We start from the raw sequence: 27,981 nt of genomic DNA, 5'->3' as shown, positions 1-27,981 counted from the left end.
TCTGACATTAGAACCCATCCAAACAACAGAACATATATACATGGCTCGTGGATGAAGAGAGTAAACACAAAACACAAGAAAACAACATAAGAGGAGGAAGAAGAGCAAACCAGAGAGAAAATGGCTGCTGAAAGTCACTGAAGTGCAAAAAGCATGGGATATTGGAGGAACAGAAAGATGGCTGCTAGTGAGTGGGTGTGGAAGAGAGGGCGAGAGATGGTGTAATTCACAGTATAGAATTTCAACTTTAATTGTACTGTGCTGGAAAATTAGTGAAGGGTTTTAAACAGGGAGATGATATATAATTTAAGATTTTTCTAAAGTTACCTTGATTAGATTGGAAAAATGCAAAAATCAAAAGAAAGAGATAGATCATTGAGGAATATCTTCTTCCCCAACAGAAAGACTTAAAAATGTAGACAAAGATAATTCAGTAATAAGCTTTAGAAATAAGAAACCAGGCAGTTTCATACTTGCTTTCATATAGTAATGCCATCTTAATTTAATTTAGGAATTGTATAAGAAATGGTATTTTTTTAGGGGCGCCTGGGTGGCTCGGTCGGTTAAGCGTCCGACTTCAGCTCAGGTCATGATCTCACAGACCATGGGTTCGAGCCCCGCGTCAGGCTCTGGGCTGATGGCTCAGAGCCTGGAGCCTGCTTCCGATTCTGTGTCTCCCTCTTTGTCTGCCCCTCCCCCGTTCATGCTCTGTCTCTCTCTGTCTCAAAAATAAACGTAAAAAAAAAAAAAAAAAAATTAAAAAAAAAAAAAAGAAATGGTATTTTTTTAAATGACAAATTACAGTGCCAGGTTTTGTATTTTTAAAGAACTTTAACATGTTATCTCACTTTATACATTGCGATGGTTTTCAAGAAGAAAATAGGGCTCTAAGCTCTGATAGTAAAGGTGAGACCTGATGCACAAGGAAAAGCAAACCATGGGGAAAATGTTAGATGCAAATACCCAGGGTGTGGAGACTGCTTGGCATATTGAATGAACTGAAAGGATATTGTGGGGAGAAGTAATTTTGAAAGAAAGGAGAGGTGGTTAGTACTCTTTTCTAGATCATTAACCTAAAGGCTAAAACAATGATGTAATCTGTACAAATTTTTGTATTAGTCTCCAGCATTTTCACAATTCAGACACAGATCTTTTGAAAGTACCATACCACACTGATCCTTTCCTGAAAAATATTGAGGTGAAATATCATAACCAATGATACTGTATCCCAAGTAAAACTGTAGATTTTAAACCTATGTCATCAATGTAGAAGGTCCATAGACATGTATCTCAGTAATTGTATCCGAGTAATCTCTAAAATGTTACTCTTCCATCAGTCTAGCACCAATTACTTTGAGGATTAACTCAATTTTATTACCATCTACTCACCTAGTACTCTGCATTTAACCTACAGTTTTCACTTCCTGAATGCAGCTTACAATTTTTCTAACATTAAGAATAAATAATCCATTTTATCCTATGATTTAACTTCAGAAAGTTACATGGTTCCAAATAAAACATGATTGTAAATACCCAAGAAACCTTGAAACTTAACTTAATAAACATTTGATAATGTCTATTATCTACTTTATTAGAATCTACATCAATATTAGCTCAGATGACAAAGAAAAAAAAAAAGATACACAATGAATTAGAAACTCTCCATAAGTCTAAAATGGCATATCTTTTAGTGTATATAAATAAAAACAAAATATCTGCACATTTTTATAAAACTGTGACATCTATCATTTGGGATTCTTTCAAAAATATTTAGTGTTTATTTATTTATTCTGGGAGAGAGAGAGAGCAAGTAGGGGTGAGGCAGAGAGAGAGGGAGAGAGAGAATCCCAAGAAGGTTCTGCAATGTCAGCACAGAGCCTAGAGTGGGACTAGATCCCACGAACTCAGACATCATGACCTGAGCCAAAATCAAGAGTCTTAACCTACTGGGATCCCTGGGATACTTTCAGAACAGTATATAGACAAAAATAGGATTGGAGAAAGTCCAGAAAGTAGAAACTGAGACAACAAAGGGATCAAGGAAAAGCCTCAGGAGGAGAGATATGTTCATGGATCTTCAATCCTGAATATATGAGAGGAGCATGATCAAAATCTATTCAAACTAAAATGACACAGATAGAGCTTCCTTGTGGGGCAACCAGATCTGGATTTGAATTCCAGCACTGGCACGTATTAACTATGTCAACTTGACACCGTTTCAAAACCTCTTAGAGACTCTGTTTCCTAATCTACAAAATGATTTTGGCGAAAATAAATTAAATTACATTTTTTATCATAGGGCCCAACATATAGAAGATATTCAACAAATATTAACATTTGTCTTTCTATATACTTTATCTAAATTGAGATGGTTCAAATAAATGCACTACATTTAATATATAGAGTATGAAACTTAGTCAAGAGGTAAATTATGAAAATCAGATATTATAGATGAAAAATATGACTGCTGTTTAAATATTAAGATAATACATTGATATCCATGAGTTATAAGGATAAATTGGATATTTTGTAGTTGACTTTAAAGAATAATCATGTACTTAACAATAGGGTCTTTAATAGAAGATTATTATATTGATTGATTAATGATGAAGTATGACAAGATTTATGTTATTAAAATTTTGTTCATTGATCATAGTTATAAGAGTGAATCTTGAGAGTGATTGTGAAGAATGTTCAAAGTTTCATTTGCTATTGAAAATGTTACTAATTTTTAATGTTGGAGCACCCCATATTTGCTTTATGTGACCTGCACAAAGGATCACTCCGGGAAGTCAGTGGCCAGATGGTAAAGGCTCAAACACTGTCATTCTCCTGTACTTGGGGAGGTCTGAAGATGCAACTGACAGGTAATAGCCCTATAGTCTGAGGGACACAAATGACAATCATTTGGGTACCAGAAGACGTTCCGAATATATTATGTTAAACCAATAAAAATTCATCACTTAATAATGGGGAATACATATCAAAAAGTGAAGCCTAGGGAGAAAGAAGTTATTAGCACATAGAAAATCCTTCTCATAATAAATATTTAACTCAGTGCCTGAGGTTGTCACTAAGGATCCACTTCACTGAATTCTTATATTTATTTAAGATCACATTATTTAAAGAATATATAATTTCAGTTATTTGCAATTTGCACTCAAATTGCTGAAATGTCATCTAGGTATGCTAAAGACAAGAGGTAGGCATTTTGAAAATAAGATTTTCTTTGATAAAATACAAACAGAATTGAATTTATTTCATTAATTTGGTTTGTAAGAAATATATTTAGAGACACACTTAAATCCAGTAAAAAGCATTTGTTGTTGAATTTCATGTATCATTTCTGTTCCTATTCTTTCCTTTGCATTTAAAGAAGATATAAATAACATATTTTTCCCATATGATTTTCTGCTTTTGTACATTAGCAAGTAACCACCATTTCCCAAAGAAGTGTTGGTAGGGGGTTTCAGCTCTTTCCTTTCCAAGACATTAAATAATTTATAATGTTTTCTGTTTCATACTAGTGTCAAACCCTGTTCTAGATGCTTTATTGGAGCTTACATCCTAGTGGGAAAAGACAAACAAGCAAATAAATAAGTAAACAATGTCATGGGGATTTAATTATTATGTAGAAAAAATGAAGCAAGCGAAGGACTAGAGAATTCTGGGGGAGCAGCAACAATTATTTTAGATAATATGGTTAGAGAAAGTCTCTCTGATCAAAAGACATTTGAGAAGAGGCCTGAATAAAGAGGTGGGAGGGAAGGAGGGAGTCTCGCAGTTACCAGGGCAATAGTCATCAGGGCAGAAGGAAGGCAAGTGAAAAGGCTCCAAGGCATGTGTTTGGCATGTTAGAGCAACAATAAATGGGGTAGAAAAATAATTAAAAGGATGACTCAATTAACTGTGGTCCCTAGTGATAGAAAAATCTCAGCAACACCATCTCCTTGTTTTGTTTTTGTTTTTGTTTGTTATTCCCCCCAACCTCCTCCCAGAATCTGCCTTTCCCAAAGCCTTGCCACCTCATTCAGTTCATTTTTCTCCTACCATTATTGGGCTGAAATTATATTGCTGCCATCTACCTTCCTAATCTAATGGTGGGCTAGCTTTAAAACTGAGTTCCCTTAGGTTCTCGTTACTCTGCCTTCAGCATGCGCTGTGGTTGCTAATAAAACCGGTTTATATATTTGTAGGCACATACATATGGTTTGCTTGCATGGCTGATAAAGCTATTCCATTTCATTTATAATATTTTTGAATTTCTTATTTATCCTCTGGGATGTTAAATTCATGTACCAAACTGGACTTTCTGTTTGTTTTTGTTGTTGTTTGCTTGTTTGGGTATTTTTGCATTCTTTCACTTTAATTCACTGGTGTGCTCTAAAGTCACCTAATTTTTTTTTCAGCTCAATGTCGTATTTTTTTTCACATGTATTTTATACCCTCCTCTTAGTACATCAATTAGACAAAGTTGTAAATTATGGGTGTTTCATTCACAGCTAAACTTTCAGAGCAAACACTGCCAAATTACACTAATTTTTTCAAACTACCTAACTCATTAAATTGTTCCCTACCTTTGTATCCTCTGCTTTCCTGTCAATTGAAACCATATGCAAAAATAGAAAGAGTGGTGTAATAAGGTCTTATGTACCCATCACCTGAATTCATTATCCATTCATGGATCTTTTTTCACATTTACTTCCATTTACATTATCCACCTGCTCTCCTGTGGATTATTTTTAAGCAAATCCCATACATTATATTATTTTATGTGCAAATATCTATCAATATACATCTAAAGATCTCACTTACATATGGAATCTAAATCTAGAAAAAAATAACCATAAGATCATAGATACACAGAATAATAGATTGGTGGTTGCCAGAGGCAGGGGGGTGGGGCATGGTCAAAATGGGTGAAGGGGGTCAAGAGATAAAAAAAAATCCAGGTATAAAATAAATATATTCTGGGGATGTAATGTGGAGCATGGCAACTATGTTAATAATATTACACTGCATATTTGAAAGTTGCTAAGAGGAATAAATCTTAAAAGTTCTCATCACGAGAAAAAAATTATGTGTGGTGATGGGTGTTAACTATACTTATTATGGTGATCATTTCACAATATATACAAATATGAAATTATGTTGTACACCTGAAACTAGTATAATATTATCTGTCAATTATACTTCAACAAAAAATAATAAATTAAATGCCATTATCAAGCAAAAAAACACAGTATCTCCATAATATCATCACATATTCAATGAGTACTCAAATCAACTCATATGCTAGGATTTTTTGGTTTGAATTGGGACTTGAGTAAGGGTCATACCATTTTTAGTTTTAATATTGATGCTCATATTTTAAATTCCTAAGATCCATATTTTACAAAAGATTTAGACATTAATTATCTTTATTTACTATTCTTTTTTTGTTATCTTGTTTCCTTAAAAGTCTGTTCTTTGGTTGATATTTTGTCTTTTAGGTGGTTTTGATTTTTCTGAAATTTTAGTGATGTGATGTCTGGTTGTATGCTCAGTTGTCAAATGATGTCTCATTGGTTCAAGAATCCCTGTTTGTCTGTCAATCAGCTGCAGACATTGATTCCAGACATACCTCCATTGATGTAGGGTAGGGTGGGGTATGCTGCTTTTTATGGTATGCAGGTGATTTCTGAGTTTCAGGGCTCCACATTCCTTCTAGACATTACTCATTATTGGAATACTTGTCCTGCCTCACTCCCAAACCCAACTCTTGAGAGGAGGTGTGGGGACAAATGGAGGGAAGGCACAAATATGGCTACTTTCTTTAGCTGAGGACAAGTGATGTAAAGAGAAGAGGAAGGGGCCAAATCTTCTAGTTTTATTAGTGCAAGTTCATAATTAGTCATCCTGATAATTATATGAAGGACTTCTCTGGGTTTATTTCATCTTTTCAGTATGTGCTTGAAGAATACCTAGAAGTACCCCTACCACACACTATTATACAGTCCTACAAGTGTTAAGATCTGTTTGTCTCTGCTCATGGTAAGCTCATCCTCTTTCTGCATTTTGAGTATTTCTCAGTTTATTTCCTGTTCATGATTCTTTGTAAACACAGTGATAGATGTGCATGCATAAATACAAAGACGCATGTTTTATAGATATATTTATATGTCTATCTATCTATATCTTCATAATTTTCTATCACTCTCCTATTGCATAAAAGGAATGCTACATACATCATTCCCTCTGATTCATGGTAGGGCAAAATGCAACACAGCACTCAATCTTATCTATTGATTCAATACATTGGTCATTTATTTCCAACCTTAAATTAAGTTATGCTAATTAATATATATAATCTCTCTGTGTATATCTATTATCTACCTACCTACCTATTGAGCAACTTTAAAATCTAAAACTAAAATTTGAAAAAAAATCCAAGTTGTATAATTTAATAATTTATCTCCTTTATGTCATCTAATTCTTTCTATCAATTAGATATGCATTAACTCAAAATAGTTATGACCTAATGAGACAAAAATTGTTCAAGGTACGAAATCTATATTCTATTAGCTTTGTCATTTATTACTAGGTGTTCTTTAATAAGTGAGGTCAAAATTAAACTCTTATTATGAACATTTCCAATCATGGAAAGATGTTGATAATGTCCTTTAGTCAAGTCTTAATTATTAAATTCACAGACAAGAGTATAGGGAATTATCCATGCAAATAGTCATAACAAATTAATTCTGTATTACAGAAATAAACTAATATATACAGGTATGTGAATGTTAAAGTTTATAAACATGATTTCTATGATATTCATTTTATAAGAGGAATTTTAAAGGTACTAGGAATATTGATATCAGGAAACAGATGAAAAAGAGAAATTCCTGATGTCACCTCCCCCAACATACATTTGCACTAAATATCTGAAAGCCTAGCATATGAAAATAAACATGATTTTCACCTTGCTTCAAAGAGCAATTTAAAATTTTGTGGAGTTAAAAATTTTATAGAGTGCACGCTTCAAGTCATTAACAATAACTTATTAAAAATACTGCCAAATTATGAAATATTTTTTATTAAGTAGTGAGTTTGAGTTTTTAGTTATCCAACAAGAGGCTAAATTGTCACAGGGCTATTTCACTGGACATAGAATTCTTGATTTAGGAGAATGTGTGCTGATAGGTGGGTGAGCTAACTGTCACTCATACCCTTTAAGATACTTTGATTTCATGTAGTTATATTTTATTAAATTCCATATAAATTATGCCAGGGGCAAGTCAGTATCGAAAAATGTTTGTAAAAGGTTACCATTAATTGAGAAACTGCCTTTTATCCTATTTTTGCTTATATCATTTTACAAATTCAGACTTTTAAAAGGTGATCTACCCGACAGCTTTTTCTTTCATTTCATAGATCCATTAATTGCTTTGTTGCCTGTTCTAATGGTTATTAAGTAAAAATTGGCATCTGGAAGAACACAGCTGGGGTCCACTTTACCAAGATTCTTTTTATCTATTGGGTAGCTACATGACGTTCATACCCACTGTTCTCTCTGCACATTAGTGCTCCATAACTGTCTTTTACAATTGAATTCATTTGCTTCCTTCACTTGACGCTATTGAAGGAATAAAAAACTCTTAGGCTGTGCTTGTACCAAGGAGGAGAGGGTAGGTGGTGGTGGTGATAGTGAAAATAAACACCTTACTTTAGAAGGAACATTAAAATTTATGGGCCCATTTAATCTGTATTGACTTGAATATAAATATGAAAAAGCATGAATCGCAATAGTAAATTCCAAAGATTCAGACCTATTGATTCAGATAGAAATTCATAACTCAAAGGGCTAACATTTATATACTGTAACAAGCGTTACCAATTGGCATAGTTTTCCTTGTTGCAAAAATTCACTCATGAATAGTGTTTTTTCATTCTAATATTGAGATTCTCTTTCCCAATGCCATAAAAATCTTATGTTCATATACTTCTTTCAGATATCTAGGGCATTTGTATATGAAATAGTGCCTTAAAAGGATACATTTGGCCCCAAGAAACAGTTCATAGGCCTGTTTAGATTACCTTTTTTCCCCACTCAATACATTATGTTTTAGAAAGTCAAATGTATCACATATGCCCATATATGAAACTTTATCACAGTTATTAATTTAAAATGTATCAGTGATTTTCAAAATAAAGGTTTACCTGAAAGGTCAGGATGCTGTTAATAGAGGTAAAAATGTTACCATACTTGGATTGTAAATTGTTGGATAAAAAGATAAAGCCAGTGCTTGTAACTTACTTTGTGTATGTGTAACTATGACTTTGTGCATACAGAGTACACTGTCATTAATATAGGAAATGTGCAAATATTTCTCTCTTGGAAACACTCAGTTTTTCTTTATTAATAGTATTTCCTCTGTGGATATATACCCAAGATGAATATCCCCTTTATACAATGTACTTAATATAAGAAAACGAAATAAATTTGTTAGGCGTAACTTTTTCAGATTTCTTTACCTGAGAAAATCTATAATTATATGTAGTCTTTTATATAATAAATGAATTATGTTAAAATTTTAAGTGCATTAGATGTTTAAAATACATTTAAAATGTTCTTATTGTCAGAATTACTTTAGTAATATATTCAGACTTGCAAAATATTTTCTATGTATATCCTTATGTCTTTCCCTGAATTATCTCTCTCCTTTAATCACGTAGCTTTGCAACCACCCCATAATGACAAAATGCCTAGAGTGCGTGTATAAAAAGTTGACGTGGTGGAGTGTCTGGGTGGCTCAGTTGGGCAGTTAAGCGAATGAGTTCAACTTGTGTCATGATCCTGTGGTTCCTGAGTTCGAGCCCAAAGGCGGACTCTGTGCTGAGAGCTCAGAGCGTGGAGCCTGTTTCAGATTCTGCGTCATCCTCTCTCTCTGCTCTTCCCCTGCTTGTGCTTGCTCTCTCTCTCTCTCTCTCTTGCTCTCTCTCGCTCTCTCCCTCCTCAAAAATAAATAAACATTAAAAAAAAACTGATTTGCCATTAAAAAAAGTTGAAGTAGTGAGAAGAGAGTGGAGCAGAATCAAGCTGCGGATAAGGTAAGAACATCAAGATGTGTTCACTGATAGGGGCACCTGGGTGGCTCAGTCGGTTAAGCATCCAACTTCAGCTCAGGTCATGATCTCACAATTTGTGAGTTCAAGCCCAGCGTCAGGCTCTGTGCTGGCATCTCGGAGCCTGGAGCCTGCTTTGGATTCTGTGTCTCCTCTCTCTGCCCCTTCCCCACTTGTGCTCTGTCTCTGTCTCTCAAAAATAAATAAATGTAATAAAAAAACTTAAGATGTGCTCACAGATAATGGCAAAGTGCATGGTCATTAGTGCCTACACACATACACACATGCACAAATGAAGACAATGGATCAGCCGTACATTAGTTGACTCATGCTCAGTGATCACAATGGTGTTGGATCAAAAGACATTAAATAAGCTAGAGCTTAAGTTCAACATTTGAAGTGTGGGTTTTGTCCCCAGTCTACTTGAAAATATCTAAACTTTACTAAGTACCAAGATGTCATCACATGAAGAAAGAAAGTGACATTCTTAGAGGAAAAGATGTAACCAGACACAAATGCCAAGATACTAAACCTGCTTCATTTTTTAAAATTAACATGTGAAGCCAGCATTACCTTGATTCCAAAACCATACAAAGACCCCACTAAAAAGGATAATTACAGGACAATATCCCTGATGAACTTGGATGCAGAAATTCTCAACAAGATATTAGCAAATCGAATTCAACAGCATATGAAAAGAGTTATTCACTATGATCAAGTGGGATTTATTCCTGGGCTGCAGGCCTGTTCAATATTTGCAAACCAATCACCACGACACACGACATTAATAAAACAAAGGATAAGAACCATATGATCCTGTAAATAGATGCAGAAAAAGCACTCGGCAAAATACTGCACCCATTCTTGACAAAAACCCTCAACAAAGTAGGGTTAGATGACACATACTTCAACATCATAAAGGTCATATATGAAAGACCCAAAGCTAACACCATCCTCAATGGGGAAAAAGTCAGAGCCTTTCCCCTATGGTCAGGAACAAGACAAAGATGCCCACTCTCACCTTTACTATTAACATTAACATAGTACTGGAAGTCTTAGCTTCAGCAATCAGATAAAAAAAAAAAAAGAAATAAAGGGCATACAAATCAATGAGGAAGAAGACAGACTTTCACTCTTTGCAGATGACATGATATTCTATGTAGAAAACCTGAAACACTCCACCAAAAAATTGCTAGAATGAATACATGAACTCAGCCAAGTCATAGAATATAAAATCAATGTGTAGAAATCTGTTGCATTTCTATACACCAATAGCGAAGCAGCAGAAAAAGAAATCAAGGAATAAATCTCATTTATTACTGCATCAAAAGCAATAAGATACTGAAGAATAAACCTGACTAAAGAGATAAAGAGATAAACTATAGAAGACATATGAAAGATATTGAAAAGGACACAAAGAAATGGAAAAGCATGGGCACCTGGGTGGCTCAGTCAGTTAAGCATCTGACTTCGGCTCAGGTCACGATGTCACAGTTTGTGAGTTCGAGTCCCATTTCAGCTCAAAGCCTGGATCATGCTTCGAATTCTGTAATTCTGTGTCTCCCTCTCTCTGTGCCTCCCCTGCTCATGCTCTGTCTCTCTGTCTGTCTCTCTGTCTCTCTGTGTCTCAAAAATAAACATAAAAAAAAAAGAAATGGAAAAGCACTCCATGCTCATGGATTGAAAGAACAAACATTGTTAAAATGTCCATACTACCCAAAGCAATCTACACATTTAATGCAATCCCTATCAAAATACCACCAGCATTCTTTGGAAAGCTAGATCAAACCACCCTAAAATTTGTATGGAACCACAAAAGACTCTGAACAGCCAAATCTATCCTGAAAAAGAAAAAAACAAAACTGGATGAATCACAATTCCAGATTCTAAACTATATTGCAAAGATGCAGTCATCAAGACAGTATTGTACTGGTACAGAAATAGATGCATAGTCAATGGAACCAAATAGAAAGCTTGGAAATGGACCCACAACTATATGACCAACTCATCTTTGACAAAGCAGGAAAGAATATCCAATGGAAAAAAGATAGTCTCTTCAAGAAACAGTGTTGGGAAAACTGGATGGTGACATGCAGAATGAAACTGGACCACTTTCTTACAACATACACAAAAATAAGTTCAAAATGGATGAAAGACCTAACTGAGAGACAGGAAACCCTAAAAATCTTAGAGAACACTGGCAGCAACCTCTTTGACCTTGGCCAGAGAAACTTCTGCTAGACACATCACCCACCAAAGGCAAAGGAAACAAAAGCAAACATGAACTATTAGGACCTCATCAATTTAAAAAAAAAATCTGCACAGCAAGGGAAACAGTCAACAAAACTTATGGAATGGGAGAAGACTTTTGCAAATGACATAGCTGATAAAGGGTTAGTATCCAAAATCTATAAAGTACTTATCAAACTCAACACCCCAAAAACAAACAACCCAGTTAAGAAATAGGCAGAAGACATGAATAGACACTTCTCCAAAGACCTACAGATAGCTAACAGACACATGAAAAGATGCTCAACATCACTCATCATCAGAGAAATACAAATCAAAACCATGATAAGATACCACCTCACACCTGTCAGAATGTCTAAAATTAACAACACAAGAAACAACAGGTATTGGCAAGGATGTGGAGAAAGGGAACCTACTTGCACTGCTGGTAGGACTGCAAACTGGTGCAGTTACTCTGGAGAACAGTATGGAATTTCCTCAAAAAACTAAAAAAATATAACTATCCTATGATCCAGCAATTACACTATTAGGTATTATGCAAAGGATACAAAACTACAGATTTGAAGGGGTGCATGCATCCCAGTGTTTATGGCAGAATTATCATCAATAGCCAAACTATGGAGAGAGCTCACTGATGAATAGATAAATAATATGTGGTGCACACACACACACACATGCACACACAGACACACACACACACACAATGGAATGCCACTCAGCATCAAAAAACTGAAATCTTGCCATTTGCAATGACGTGGATGGAGCCATAATGTATTATGTTAAGCAAAATAAGTCAATCAGAGAAAGACAAATACCATATGATTTCACTTGTATGTGGAATTAAGAAAGAAAACAGATGAACATATGGGAAGTAGGGTGAAAGAGAAGAAAGGGAAACAAACCATAAAAGGCTCTTAATGATAGAGAACAAACTGAGGGTTGTTGGAGGAAGATGCATGGTAAATGGGCTAGATGGGTGATGGGTATTAAGAAGAGCACTTGTGGAGCACCTGGCTGATCCAATAGGTTAAACGTCCAACTTCATCTCAGGTCGTGATCTCACGGTCCGTGGGTTTGAGCCCTGTATCGGGCTCTGTGCTCACAGCTCAGAGCCTGGAGCCTGTTTCGGATTCTGTGTCTCCCTCTCTCTCTGCCCCTCCTCTGCTGCACTTTGTCTCTCTGTCTCTCTCAAAAATAAATAAAAATTAAAAAAAAAAAAGAAGAAGAAGGGCACTGTGATGAGCATTGGGTGTTGTATCTAAGTGATGAATCACTGAATTCTACTTCTGAAACCAATATCGTACTGTATATTAAATAAAATATACATTAAAATAAATTAAAATACATTAAAAATTACATGCAGATATAATTCCATTGTAGACTCCCATATTTTTCAGCTTTGAATCTTTACATACTGTGTCAGGCAGATCCAGCCAAAAATAAATAACTTTACTTAATTTGAATTTCAAATTAGGATTTAGTTTGTGTGTGTAGTAAAATGTTAAACTTGAAATCCAGATTATATAGAAATGGGTAAAAACCTTATAATACCAGAAGTTTATATTTATATACCAAGAATAAGGCTTGGAAAATATAAAGTATACCTGGAGGATCAATATGCAAACTTCATTCTGATAAAGTCTTTTGCAGGGAGAATGTATGATGTGGAAATGCGTGATATGATGTAGGGAAATCACTTCCTACAAGAAATGGGGAAGACCATGTAGATACTGAGAGTGGGTTTGAATTGGGGGGGGGGAGCAACGGGCAAGTGATGTGAAGAAACAAAAATGTTTAGGAATATTGAAACAAGTATTCTGGCTTCCTTTTTACAATCCAAATCTCAGGGGGATCAGGAGGAAATTAATCTAGATAGATGTGAGATAATCCAAGACTACTGACAAATGCTCTATTTTCCCCAACACAGAACATAGTTCATCTGTCTTGGGACCCCAGTGAGCAAGCAAAGTGAAGGACAACTTGTTGAAGGCATGGAGAAGACAGCAAAGCACACAAGTGATCCTTCCCCCACCAGACAGTATGTATCTAGACCTCTCATTTCAACTGTAGAGTTAATAAAGGAAGAGAACACACACTAACGGAGGGGAAACAGCACTTACTGGGATTTGAAAAATAAATTGACTGAATATCCCAAAGAGACTTTGGAAGTGACACCAAAGTGTACTGGGTGACTTTTCTTTGGCAATTTTTATCCTATTCCTAATGCATATCATTTCTTGCTGGACTCAGTACATGTATAGAAGTATGCACAGGCACCAATTTACATTAAGCATGAATGATGTTCTAAGGAAAGGCAATACATGGTATAGGAAATAGTTAAATGTTGTTTTTTTTTTCACATCTATATCACAGTGTATGCAAATTCATTATTTCTCTCCATTTCCAAATCCCTAGTTCAAGCTACAAACATCTCTTACCTAAAATAATACTACAGTTGTCTCCTGAATTATTTCCTTGAACCAATTCTTCCCTCTCCAAATGTTAGGCAGGACTATATTCTTGAATTGCAAATATGACCCTTTTATTTCTCTCTCTTAGTATATAGAACAGAATCCCTGACGTGGCCTGCAGCTTCCTGCCAGTTCTGGCCTCTACTTGTTTTCCGTCTCCTTTCACATTTTCACACAGGCTCTCTACACCCCTGGAATTTAACTGTTTTTTCTCCCCTAGGGCCTTTGGACTGCCTCTTTCTTCTGCATTAAACACTTTCCACCACTCACCTCTTGGTTCAGTTAATTCTTAGCATTAGAACCTCAGTGACAGGTATCATTTTTTCTTTTTTTTTTCCCCATACATATTTTATTTTATTATTTTTTAAATATATGAAATTTATTGTCAAATTGGTTTCCATACAACACCCAGTGCTCATCCCAAAAGTTGCCCTCCTCAATACCCATCACCCACCCTCCCCGCCCCCCCATCCCCCATCAGCCCTTAATTTGTTCTCAGTTTTTAAGAGTCTTTTATGCTTTGGCTCTCTCCCACTCTAACCCTTATTTTTTTTTCCTTCCCCTCCCCCATGGGTTCCTGTTTCTCAGGATCCACATAAGAGTGAACACATATGGTATCTGTCTTTCTCTGTATGGCTTATTTCACTTAACATAACACTCTCCAGTTCCATCCACGTTGCTACAAAGGGCCATATGTCATTCTTTCTCATTGCCACATAGTACTCCATTGTGTATATAAACCACAATTTCTTTATCCACTCATCAGTTGATGGACATTTAGGTATCATTTTTTCATGAAAACATTCTCTGATCAACCCAGGCTAGCTCACATCCCCCGCTCTGTGCTTTCACATGTCCCTCTGTGTTTCATTCATAACACTTTTGCAGTGTGTAATTATACACCTGTAACATCATTTTTATTATTTCCCATCTCTCCTATGATCCGTAAACTCAGTGCAAGCTGGAATCTGCCTGTTTGTTTCACTATGCTATACCTAACTCCAGGCAGAAAGTATTAAACATAATAGGCACCAAAATATCTGTTAAGTCATTGTGTAAGCGCATAAGTGAATGAACATGTGAATACAGATATGCTAGTCTAAACATGTTTCTATAACACATACATCTATAGGAGTTCCTAACAAACAAGAAAGAGAATGATAATTGACCATTGCCAGAAATTATATCTGAGTAATATGGATGACTAACCACCACAAGTTACTCATCTCTTGCTTTGTTCTACAACATAAGACTTTATTCTAATGTATAAGACTTTGTTACAAAACTCATATCCCCAAATGACAGTAATTCTGGCACTTAGTTCATTTGTTCTCTTTTTTAATGTCAGACCAAAGAAAAATGTTATTGCTGTTCTGCAAATATCTAGAACAGCAAAAAATTCACTAAATTTATCCTGAGGCCAATGGGTAAAATACTATTTCACCTCATATCCCAACTTGTTTTACTTTTGGAAGGACGTGATTAGCCTACTACTTTGTTCCATGCTTCTATTTAACAAAAATATTTTTAGTTCCCCAGGGCTGCCATAACAAAGTACCACAAACTGAGTGGCACACAACAAGAGAAATTTATTATTTTATCGTGGTGGAGGCTAGAAGCTCAGAATGAAGGTGTTAGCAAAGCCATGGTTTTCCTAAACCACCAGGTGAGGATCCTTTCTTGCCCCTTCCAGCTTCTGACAGCCCTGAGTGTCCCAGGCCTGGTACAAGGTGTTAAAGATTCATCAAGAAACACAATGGGGTGCCTGGGTGACTCAGTCAGTTAAGCATCTCACTCTTGATTTCGCTCAGGTCATGATCTCATGGTTTGTGAGATCCAGCCCCACCTTGGGCTCTGTGCTGACATCACGGAGCCTGCTTGGGATTCTCTCTCTCTCCCTCTTTCTCTCCGGCTCTTCCCTGCTGTGCTTTGTTTATCTCTCAAAATAAATAAATAAACTCTTTTTAAAAAGAAGAAGAAACACAACAGACACAAATATTTGGCATATCTTTTTCACAGTCAACAATAACACTCCCTATTTAAATATTTATCTATTTAAAACTTAATCACTGGGGCGCCTGGGTGGCTCAGTCGGTTGAGCGTCTGACTTCGGCTCAATTCATGATCTCACGGTTTGTGAGTTCGAGCCCCGCGTCGGGCTCTGTGCTGACAGGTCAGAGCCTGGAGCCTGCTTCGGATTCTGTATCTCCCTCTCTCTCTCTGCTCCTCCCCTGTTTATGCTCTGGCTCTCTCTCTCTCAAAAACAAATAAACATTAAAAAAAAAAAACTTAATCACTAATATATCATGAGTTGGACGGCACAGGAGAGATGGGAGGGGAACATATCACATTTTATTCTAATATCAATTTACACTGTGTATACGTCTACAACTTTGTACACTATAACACTTATTATTTTATAGAAATAGCATTTTAACCTTTTATTGAAAATAACCTAAGAATTTGAATTCTTATTAATAATTTATATAGTTGGTACCAAATAGTTATAATGGAAGATTCAGTTACTGAAGTTTTGAAAAGACTAATGGGGATACATGCCTGATTCAGGATCTGCCATGGTACCTACCAAACTCCCTTCCTAAGCAATGATAGTCATGAAATCACTGATTAATTTTGTTAGTTACATTTTTAAAAATACAGGATGGTTGCATACCTGGCATAAGTCTACCTTAAATTATATCTTGAACCATGGGAAGTACCTATCATGTTTGGTAAAAAATACCATTAGTCTGTTACTAATTCTTGGCTCCAAACTTATGATCTGTTAATTTGTTTGTTTATTTATTTTTGATTTCTGAGACACTCCAGTGTCTGTTTATGATATTCTTTACTAGTCCCTCATTTGTCCCCACGTTTATATTGTTTTCTCTCATTGCCAGCTTCCAATGAGAGATTCACCATATTGGCTGCCACCCCACTCCCAATACCTTAGCTGGACTCTGGGACTTCATTTATTTTTAATGTTCATTTATTTATTTTGAGAGAGAGAGAGATAGTGCAGGGTTAGGACAGAAGGAAAGAGAGAGAATCTAGAATCGTAAGCAGGCTCCATGCTCAGTAGGGAGCCTGATGAGGGGGCTCAGTCAACCTTGAGATCATGACATAAGCTGAAATCAAGAGTCGGACACTTAACTGAACCATCCAGGCGCCCCTGGGAACTTCATTTTAAACAATCGTGGGGCACATGGGTGTCTCAGTCAGTTGGGCTTCCGGACTTCCACTCAGATCATGATCTCACAGTTCATTGGTTCAAGCCCTGTGTTGAACTGTGCCCGGACAGCTCAGAGCCTGGAGCCTATTTCAGATTCTGTGTCTCCGTCTCTCTCTGCTCCTCCCCTGTTCATGCTCTGGCTCTCTCTCTCTCTCTCTCTCTCTCTCTCTCAAAAATGAATAAACATTAAAAAATTTTTTAAAAAGGAAACAACCTTGACTCACCACTATCACTAATGACTGGTGATATGATTGTTATTAATTTTAGACACTTAATTACCCCATTTGCCTCTATTTACTAATTTAGGGATCAATTTGAGCATTGATTTTTCAATAAATTCTTCCAAAAATCTCAGTTTAGGTTTTTTGTTTTCTTCTGTGTATTCTCAAGTTTCATGAGCATTCCTCCAGTAGCACATCCAGGAAACAAAATTGCCTCCACCAATACACTTCCAAGTTTTTAGTGTATCAGCCAGTATGAGCTATGCATTACTTATTTTATCCCCAATGGAAGAAGCTTAAATATAACTTATTTAAATGATTGAATGCTTTTTCTTTCTTTTTAAAGGTAGCTTCTTCTTGCTTCATTGAAAATGGTATATAATTATTGATAGTTAATAAATTCCTAACTCTATCATTATTTTTTTAATGAGAAGTTTTAGATATTTTCAAAGTTCGGGGTATTTTTATGTAGACATATTATAAATTATTATCTGCTGAAGTCTAAGCTCAGACAGTTCTCCCTGTACAAGAAAAAACATACTCTCATTTTGAACTTAGCACTTAATAATTAAAACTACAGCACTTCATGACAAATGTTCTGATTGAAACAAGAAACAGTCACAGAACCTAATTATTACTTTGCACTAAGAGTGGGATTAGTGGTAGAAACTGATGAAAGTAATGTATGGCAAGTACATATTGACTCTATACTGTGTGCCACATATGTTGAGTCGACATATAAACTTAAGCTATGGGCTTTGGACTTATTATTTCTATGTGGAAATTGTATTGATAATGAAATTACATAACTCGCTCTGTCAAACCATAAGCTCTTTATTTTTGTATTTACAGATCATCTTACATTGTTTCCGGAAGAAGTGTTCAATGACTTTGAAATTTTATTTTTATTATTTCAATCAAAATGTCCACTGAACTTCTTCAGTAAATAAGCCTGCTTCTATCTGAAAATACTTTTATCCTGCAATATACATTGACCAGTTGTGACAAATAGTACCAAAGTTTAGGGAACATACTTTGAACAATGTGTAGAATTACTAATTCACCTCCCCCCCTGTACATTTTTTTCCCTCAGAATGCGGTTACCACAATACATGATCAGAAGACTGGGAAAATTTTAAAGTCACTAATAAAAGTAATCCAATGGTTATGATGCTGTATATAAAACATCTTCACTTATATATAACTGAGAATTCCTCTTGATGCATATTTTATTATCCATGAGCATGATGTTTTAAAGAATAATTTGAACTACTTGAAATAATTTGAACACAAAGAAAAGAAGTAAAGTTAGTTCATCTTTGGTTAAGAACAACAGAAATATATATGTTCATTGGTGTAAGGGGGAAAAAGCCAATAATTTATTAAATGAATACATGAAGAAAGGAACAGGTAGAATTTCTAGGCTTGATGGACTAGAACTAGTAATCTACAGTTTCTATGGTAATGTTTCCTCTCTCTCTCCCCCCTCCCCCACTCATGCTTTTTTAGTACTGCTTCATTCATCTTACTTACTACAGATTAGCTTTCTTTGTTTCTCTATGCTTTAATGGAAAATGTCTCCATACCATTTTCCTAATTTAATACCACCTAATATCTAACCCTGTTTTAATAATCCCAATTTTACATTCTGGGAAGTAAAGAAAAAAAAAAAAAAGAGCTCAAGTGTCTCAACTCTCTCTATGAACTGGTCTCCCAGGACTGGGTTTCTATTTTACATGAAATTAACTATGGTCAGAGACAAGGTTATCAACTATGAATGGAATCATAGAGGGCCACTTCCTTTAGTTACTAAAGCAGATAACATAGAGTCTCAGAACCAAAAACATGTCTACTGAAATTATCAGCCTTGGCATAGATGAGCCATTTAATGGTGGTAGAAGGTTATATAATTAAATAAATGCACTATGCAGGACAGGACATTAATTTTTAATTAATATATATATATATATATATATATATATATATATACACACATTTACATGTATTTATTAATGTTTATTTATTATTGAGAGACAGAGAGACACAGGTGAGCAGGGGAGGGGTAGAGAGAGGAGGAGACACAGAATCTAAGGCAGGCTCCAGGCTCTGAGCTGTCATTACAGAGCCTGACACGGGGCTCGAACTCACAAACTGTGAGATCATGATGTGAGCTGAAGTTGGTCGCCTAACCAACTGAGCCACCCAGGCACCCCAATGAATATATTTATCAATAAGCGGAGAAACTTAGTAAGCTTCCTTATACATGACATCATCTTGCTCCATATCCTCAAGGATGCCCCAGTTTTTATAATATCTCTGGGTGAATGAGAAAAAGCTCCAATGTTCTTTTCTCTCAACTATTGAAAGACTATTGTAACAAATAGATTTTTGTTAGTTAAGACATGATCTCCTGGAAATATGTTGTAATATGTATTAAGTCTACAATGTGTATGATGTGAACAGTATCACCTTACATGTTGTATAATGTGCAATTTGTACAGTGATATGTGGCTATTTATAGATTCTTACTATGTATTTTGCACTTGAATGATATTTGGTATAATTAAAGTATTTATAACTATAAAATAGTTTAATATTTCATATACATTTTTGGAATTTGTTTAACTGTCTAGAACCTGTTATTTGCAGAATATAATAAGAATGTAGTATTCCTTAAAATAAAGAAAACTTGTAAGGCCTTAACCAATTCTGGAAAAAATACATGTAGACTGTATAATTTTAACTCTCTTAAACTTACTGTATTATCATCACCTGCTCTAAACAAAAAAGTGGTTATATTATATTCATTAATTCATCAAAATAGATCCTATTATGTTCCAAGGATTACTCTAGATGCTAGAAATTATAGGCAAATCCTGCTGCCTCATGCAGCTTACAAAGTAGAGGAAAAGAGAAAGACAATAAGTAAATTTTGTTTAAATCTTGAATAATTACATAGAGTAATAAGTGTAAAGATAATTACATAAGGTTTTATGATAAATAATGCCAAAAGAGTTTATTTTTTTTCAATGTTTATTTATTTTTGAGACAGAGAGAGAGCATGAATGGGGGAAGGGCAGAGAGAGAGAGGGAGACACAGAACCAGAAGCAGGCTCCAGGCTCTGAGCTGTCAGCACAGAGCCCCACGTGGGGCTTGAACTCATGGACCGTGAGATCATGACCTGAGCTAAAGTCGGACGCTTAACCGATGGAGCCACCCAGTCGCCCCGTAAAAGAGTTTAATTTGAATTGGACAGTTCCAGGAGTTCACTGTCAGGAATCTTTAACCTGAGATTAAGAAACATTGGAGTTGAAAACTCTTGTGGAAAGGATATTCTTTTTATGGGAAATGCTGGTTATTAAATGTTACTTGTACTATATACAAGTGGCACAGTAAAATTACTGGCATGATTGAGTCCCCTGAATGTACTTAGTATCACAGAGCATTGAGTATTTTTTTGTGTGCCTGTATGGTATGTATGTGTGTGTGAGAAATAAATATGAATAAAAACTTGTGATAAATTTATTTATAACTTGGGATTGTGTGCCTATTGTGCTTTGGGCTGAAACCTGGTCTTCCATAGTTCTCAACATTTAATTTGCATTTAATAATGTTAATTATTTACCTTTAAAGGGATAGAAAGGGACACAATTTTCAATACTGGTTAACATAGCCAATTCAAAACATTTCCACTGGAAGAAGAATATGGAAGATTGTGTGTGTGTGTGTGTGTGTGTGTGTGTGTGTGTGTGTGTAATCCTCATTCCAATTGTGCTCTAGCCATTGCATAGTAAGGTGTTTTTATTACTTTATGAGTTTACCTGCAAGGTATACCTCAAACCTTGTTTGTACTTTCATAACTTCATGTCTGCATTTTGTGGTGATCACCATTAGACAATGCTCTTGATTAATTAGATAACATAAATCTCAGGAAAACAAGTCCTTTCATGCTTTGGACAAGATTATCTGCGCAATTTATTCTTTCATAATACAGTGATACTATTTTTCAAGGGGAAAATATGAATAGGTACCAGACTGTAATATAAATTAATAAATACCTATGGTATTTTAAAGTATGTAGGTTTTCATATTCATGTATTCAATTCACACTTAAAAGGATAATTTAGCAATTTGGTAAGGAATAATTAAAATAAATTACATTTGAAAGACTAGACTTATTTTCCTATTTACATCCTTCTTTTTGATGACCTTTGACTTACTGTAAAGTCTCCAATATGATCTCTGTCTCTTCTTCTTGCTCCCTTCCTGCCTCTCTCTCTTTCTAGAATATTTGCTGCTCTCAAGTATCACCCAGAGAATTTTACCTTTTGCTCTCAATGTACTTGCCAAAGCATCAGCAATAAATATGAGACAACTTAAGCAGTGAATTTGGTTCAATTAAGTAATAATTATGAACTTATTTCTCTTATCTCTGTTGGTATACTGTGGTTAAGCCAGATGAGAATTAGGATTTATTTTATTTATTTATTTATTTTTAACATTTATTTTTGAGACAGAGAGAAACAGAGCATGAACAGGGGAGGGGCAGAGAGAGAGGGAGACACAGAATCTGAAATAGGCTCCAGGCTCTGAGCTGTCAGCACAGAGCCCGACGCGAGGCTCGAACTCACGGACCGTGAGATCATGACCTGAGCCGAAGTTGGACGCCCAACCGACCAAGCCACCCAGACACCCCTAGGATTTATTTAAAAAAATTTTTTTAACATTTATTTATTTTTGAGACAGAGAGAGACAGAGCATGAATGGGGGAGGGTCAGAGAGAGAGGGAGACACAGAATCGGAAGCAGGCTCCAGGCTCTGAGCTGTCAGCACAGAGCGCGACGTGGGGCTCGAACTCACGGACCATGAGATCATGACCTGAGCCGAAGTCGGACGCTTAACCGACCAAGCCACCCAGGCGCCCCCCTAGGATTTATTTTAAATGTGCTTGCTGAATGCTTTCTGCAAACTTCAACTGAGTTTACAGATAAGATGAGGCCAATTGTCTCTTCTCAGGTCTAATATGTACATTTGCTTAGTCATAGAGAACTTAGGCTGAGCTTTGAGATATCTCATATCTGTCTTCTAACTAACAGGTACACATGGTTTTGGCTGCACATTGCTGCAGCAATCTATATAATATGTATATGCCTGGGACCCTGTGAAGATTTTTTATGGCAGAAAATATTTTTAAATACCCGATCTCTCTAAAAATAAGTTTATACACAGATGACCAACAAATACATGAAAAGAAGCTCAACACCACTAATCATCTGGGAAACACAGATTAAACTTTAACCTTTCAGAATGGCTAAAATCAAAAAGACAAAAAAAATGTTGGAGAAGGCATGGAGAAAAAGGAACTCTGTGCACTGCTGGTGGGAGTAAAAACTGGCATAGCCACTGTAGAAAGCAGTATGGAGGTTTCCCTCAAAATTAAAAATAGAAATATCATATGATCAAATAATTCTGTTACTGAGTATTTACCCAAACAAAACAAAAGCACTAATTTGAAAAGATGCATGGACCCCTATGTTGATTGCAGCATCAGTTACAATAGCCAAGCTATGTAAGCAACCTGTGTCCATCAATAGACCAATGAATAAAGATGTGGTGTGTGTATATATAATATATAATGGAATAAAAAAAGATGATATCTTACATTTGTGACAACGTGGATGGACCAAGAGATATTATGCTAAAGTAAAGAAATCAGACAGAGAAAGACAAATGCCACATGATTTCACTTATGTGCAGAATTCAAAAAACAAAACAAAACAAAAGAATAAACAAACAAGTAGAATCAGACCTATAAATATAGGGATCAACCAGATTGGCAGAAGGAAGGGGGGAGTGAGGGGTTGGGCAAATTAGTAAAGGGGAGTGGAAGATACAGGCTTCCAGCTTTAGGATGAATAAGTCACAAGAACAAATGGTACAATGTATGGAATATGATCAATGATATTGTGATAGTGTTGTATGGTGACAGATGGTAGCTACACTTGTGATTAGTGTAGCGTAACATACTGAGTCGTTGAATCACTGTGCTCTACACCTGAAACCAATGTCACGTTGTGTCCACTATACTCAAATGAAAAAAATCAAATAAAAAGTTTATGTATAGGAAGACTTGTAATTAAATTTGGAATTACTGCAATTAGCGACTTTACATAGAGTGTGTTAACATGAATTTTTAGGCTGCATTTTAAACTTATTTAACGACCCACTGAAAGATTAAAAATAATGATTGTTTCCCAATCCTGTGTATTTTATGTATAACTAGTTGGGGTGTAACTCAAAAGATTAGATCATTTGATTCTATGCCTCGACTAGTTCTTATAAGGAAATAACGTTGTCCCAGAATGGTGTTGTGAACAGAAAATGGGACTATTCAGGTAAAACACAGTCCCTAGCAAAACATAAGAACTTGATGGGTGTTAATTTTTAGTATTCATTTTTTCTTTTCATCCAGAAAGATTTCCCTTTGTAGCTTGTTATCCTTTTCGCATTTGACCATTCCATTTTCAACATGGCTTATCACATTTACTGTCCTTTAGGAAGTACAATTTTCTCCATCAGGTTCATTTCCAGTGACTCTATTCTATTTCATGTGAATTGGTCACCGGAGAATTCACTCTCTGTGTGCTCAACATGACTGAATATCATTCTTCCATTTTTGAACTCCTATAACATGCATATAGAGGCCTGTGTTTTGTCATCACAACCTATGTGAATAATGATTTTTCTTTTCCGAGTAGAGGATGCAATATATCTGCTTTTATACCCAACAATCTGATATAGAGTCTAACATGTAATGTTCTCATAGTGAGCAATTATTGAGGTAAACCAATGGTTATAGTATGTATACTGTTAGGATCTTTCCATGTATTAAAACCAAACTAAGTACTGACATAGAGGTAACTCATTTGATTTCTATGAGGAAACTACTCTTGAGTTGTAGGCTATTTCTCCTCAATTCTATTCTTTAATTTATCAAATAAAAAGGGTTACCATCTATTCTGGTTTTCCTGACCAAGAGGTTTCCAGGATCATAAGACTTTCAGTACTAAACCAGGGAAGTCCTGGACAAGCTGGATGGCTGATGGCCCTAGACAGACACCCTAAATAAATGTATAGATGTTTGACACATGTACAATGAGAATATAATTTATATGATTTCAGACATCTTTAGCAAAAGCTAGGTATTATAATAATGTTTAAATATTAGAATTATGGAAATATTCAAAATGTTCATACCACGTGGCATTTTTTTTCTTAACCCTTTTGTTTGCAATCACATTCTCACATCTGTATCTCTCACCTAAAAATATAACATCCATGGTATAAATAGCACATGAAATATTTTATATCCAATTTAAAATTAAATATTTCTAAGTTAAAGAAATTTAAAAGAAACTGTACTTATAAATGATAAATGACTTTAAAAGACTTTATTGTTTGTCTCTGATATGTGATTTATAACATATTCATATATTAAATAGCAAATATTCTTATTTTTGGTATCTGTTTATGATAACCTATTTTATTTTAAAGTATTTCAATTAAACCTTAATTATTGTTGGGACGCTTGGGTGGCTTAGTAGGCTAAGCGTCAGACTCTTGGTTTCAGTTCAGGTCATGATCTGGCAGTTTGTGAGTTTGAGCCCCACATCCGGCTCTGTGCTGACAGTGCAGAGCCTGCTTGAGATTATCTCTCTCACTCCCTCTCTCTGCCCCTCCTCTCTCTGTCTCTCTCTCTCTCAAAAATAAATAAATAAGCTTAAATAAATTAATTATTGTTAACTGCTTGACCTTCTTTGGTGAAATATTCAGTGAAACCTCAGAGGAAAAGAAAATAGAATTACACTGCCTGGATTCACATCTCAGGAACTCACTGAGCGACCCTCCACAAATTACCTAGCCAACTGTCTGTTTTCTAACCATACAATACAGATTAATAATAATAATTAATAATAATAAAAATAATGATGTCTTCATTTATAATGTTGATGAGAAGAAGAAACACATTGGTTACCTGGGTAAGAAGAAGTATTCTTTGTTTAGTATTTTATAATTACATACAAACAGATGAGTTTTTTGCCATATCCATTCTCCTTCCAGTTATAGAATAGATAAGTTCTTTTCTATTTCATGTGCTTAAATATAAATAGTGAACTACAAAATATATGCTGGTGCCCAAGAATGTATGACCCTGAGAAAATAGTGAGAGGAAGCATTTTTCTCCCTGTTTTCACTTTTTCAAAAATAATTTTTCTGAATTATGTAGTCTCTGAAACCCTTTATTACTGTGTCCTTGGAACCAGCTTTCATTAACTTCCTTATTCACTTCAGGATATTTTTGTTATTTCTTTGGTTTATAGGTATTTATTTATTTATTTATTTAAACTCTTTTAAGTTCATGTATTTATTTTGAGAGAGAGCCAGAGACAGAGAGAGCACGAGAGGGGTAGGGACAGAGAGAGAGTGAGAGAGAGAGAATTCCAAGCAGGCTCCATGCTATCAGCACAGAGCCCAATGTGGGGTTTGAACTCAAACTGGGAGATCATGACCTGAACCACAATCAAGTGTTGGACGCTTAACCAACTGAGCCACCCAGCACCCATGTAGATTTATTTTTAAAAGGTCCAAATAAAACTATGAGTTTTAAAAATACCAATTTTCTACATATATAAAATCATTATATGTAATTTTACTGTTAATATTCAATTGCATTCCCTTTTTAGATACAAAAACAATTTTCAGGGAAATGTGTCTATTAGTGGAAACATATATATTACTCTCTCTGGCCTCCAAAAATATAATGCATAATGACAAGTCACCTAAGTACAATGTAATGATTTGAAAGCTATTGATTTGACAGTCTTTGCAAGGTGATCTTAAATATATATTTTCATTTCTCTTGAACCAAGATAGTATTTTCCCTTGAAGTAAATATACTTAGTGTTTATCATGTAGTATTATAAGAGCTATTATATCATGTAGTCTTAGAATAACTATAATAATACAAGATTACCTTGTAAATCTTTGAAAGACCTACAAAGTTCCCTTTGTATTTCAGGAGAACCATGGAGGATACAACCTACAAAATCAATTTGTAAGTCTTGTAAAGAGTGTATAGAGTATTGCTTTTTCTTTCTTTCTTTCTTTCTTTCTTTCTTTCTTTCTTTCTTCTCTTCTTTTGACTATGTAAATTTGTAAAGAAAACATACGTATCTAACCTTATTCTTTTTATGTCAAAGTGTCATGACTTATCAAAAAAAAAGATGCAATTATCTTAATGTAATGTATGCTCATTAACTCCAAAGTTTAGTTTTCCCAGTAATTGAAAAAAAAAAAAATTGAGGGGCAACTGGATGGCTCAGTCATTTAAACTTTGGATTTCAGCTCAGGTCATGATTTTATGGTTCATGGGTTTGAGCCCTACATCAGGCTCTGTGCCTACATCTCAGAGCCTGGAGCCTACTTCAGATTCTGTGTCTCCCTCTCTCTCTGCCCCTCCCCTGCTTGCACTCTGTCTCTGTCTCAAAAACAAAAACAAAACAAAACAAAAAACCCAAAACAAAAAACAAATAATCATTAAAATTTTTTTTAAAAAGAAAAAAAATGAATGCATTCATTTTCTTATTTAGGGTGTGTTTCTAATAAGCTACAAAAGGATTCCAAAAGAGTGAAAATCAGCATGTCAAAATAATGTGGAGGTGAATACTGACACCTGATTTCCAAAATGATTTCAGTTCTAGAAAAAAAGTATTGTTCACAATGTTTTAAAAACTAATATGAGCACACTAATTAAACTCCAAGTGACAAGAAATGAAGAGGGAAATGTTAAAATCTTAGAGAAAAGTATAATTTGAAATGAAACTGGGTAATTGGAATTTTCATTTTTTTTTTTTCTAGTTCTAAATCTGCATGAAGTGCCAAGTATCTTGAATCTGTTGGAAAATATAACTTGCCCCATATACTGGCTTAGCTGGTGTTCATGATACAGACAGAACATATGTTACTTTCCCCAGTGTTTTCTTCTTAGTCCTGTTTCACATCTCCTGATTGATCAAAAGTGAGCTTAATGGTTTTCTAATCAGGAGAAAAGAAGTTGTTATACATACAGTGTCAAGGAATCTAAATAAAACAAAATCACTTCTTTATTGTCCCTTATGTTTCAAACAGAGATATCACTGGTCCTGATTTTAAATATAGGACTGTATTGCATTATATGTCAGTAATGTTAATGACTAAAACATTTTCACTCATTCTTTTTTGTGCTTTAATTTTCTTTTTATAATTTGAAATTATATAATCAAGATTTTTATAAGGATAAATTTAACACTTTATAAGAATTTTCTAGACAAGTGTTTTCAATATTCAGCAAGAATTTATAGCTATTTTTTATTATTTAAGAAAACAGGAGTGCCTGAGTGTTTAAGTTGGTTAAGCGTCTGCCTTCTGCTCAGGTTATGATCTCTTAGTTCATGAGTTCAAACCCTACATTGGGCTCTCTCCTGTCAGCACAGAGCACGCTTCATATCCTCTATCCCCCCTCTGCCCCAAACCACTCATGCTCTCTCTCTCTTTTCCTCTCTCAAAAATAAATTAAAAACGCTAAAAAAGAAAACATGCAGAAGAAAATACATGATTTTCTAAAGTGCCTATATATCATTCCACTCTACTAGTAGAGAAAAA

General features: G+C 35.1%; 1 long non-coding RNA gene across 3 annotated transcripts; it reads left to right on the top strand.

Moving 5' to 3' along the window:
• Positions 1-27,367, top strand: LOC132680281 (uncharacterized). Of its 3 annotated transcripts, XR_014137787.1 has the most exons (6): positions 1-187; positions 2,744-2,867; positions 13,283-13,393; positions 15,358-15,492; positions 26,360-26,395; positions 27,199-27,367. It is a non-coding gene; the product is annotated as an uncharacterized LOC132680281 (long non-coding RNA). The 3 variants fall into 3 exon arrangements; XR_009610606.2 differs by lacking the exon at positions 2,744-2,867; XR_014137788.1 differs by lacking the exons at positions 26,360-26,395; positions 27,199-27,367 and adding an exon at positions 18,132-18,403.
• Positions 27,368-27,981: the final 614 nt, after the last annotated feature.

This window comes from Panthera onca, chromosome A1 (genome assembly GCF_046562875.1).
Source record: "Panthera onca isolate mPanOnc1 chromosome A1, mPanOnc1 haplotype 2, whole genome shotgun sequence".
NCBI classification, from domain to species: domain Eukaryota; kingdom Metazoa; phylum Chordata; class Mammalia; order Carnivora; family Felidae; genus Panthera; species Panthera onca.
Note: the sequence above shows the minus strand (reverse complement) of the source record. Positions and strands in the feature narration are given on the sequence as shown.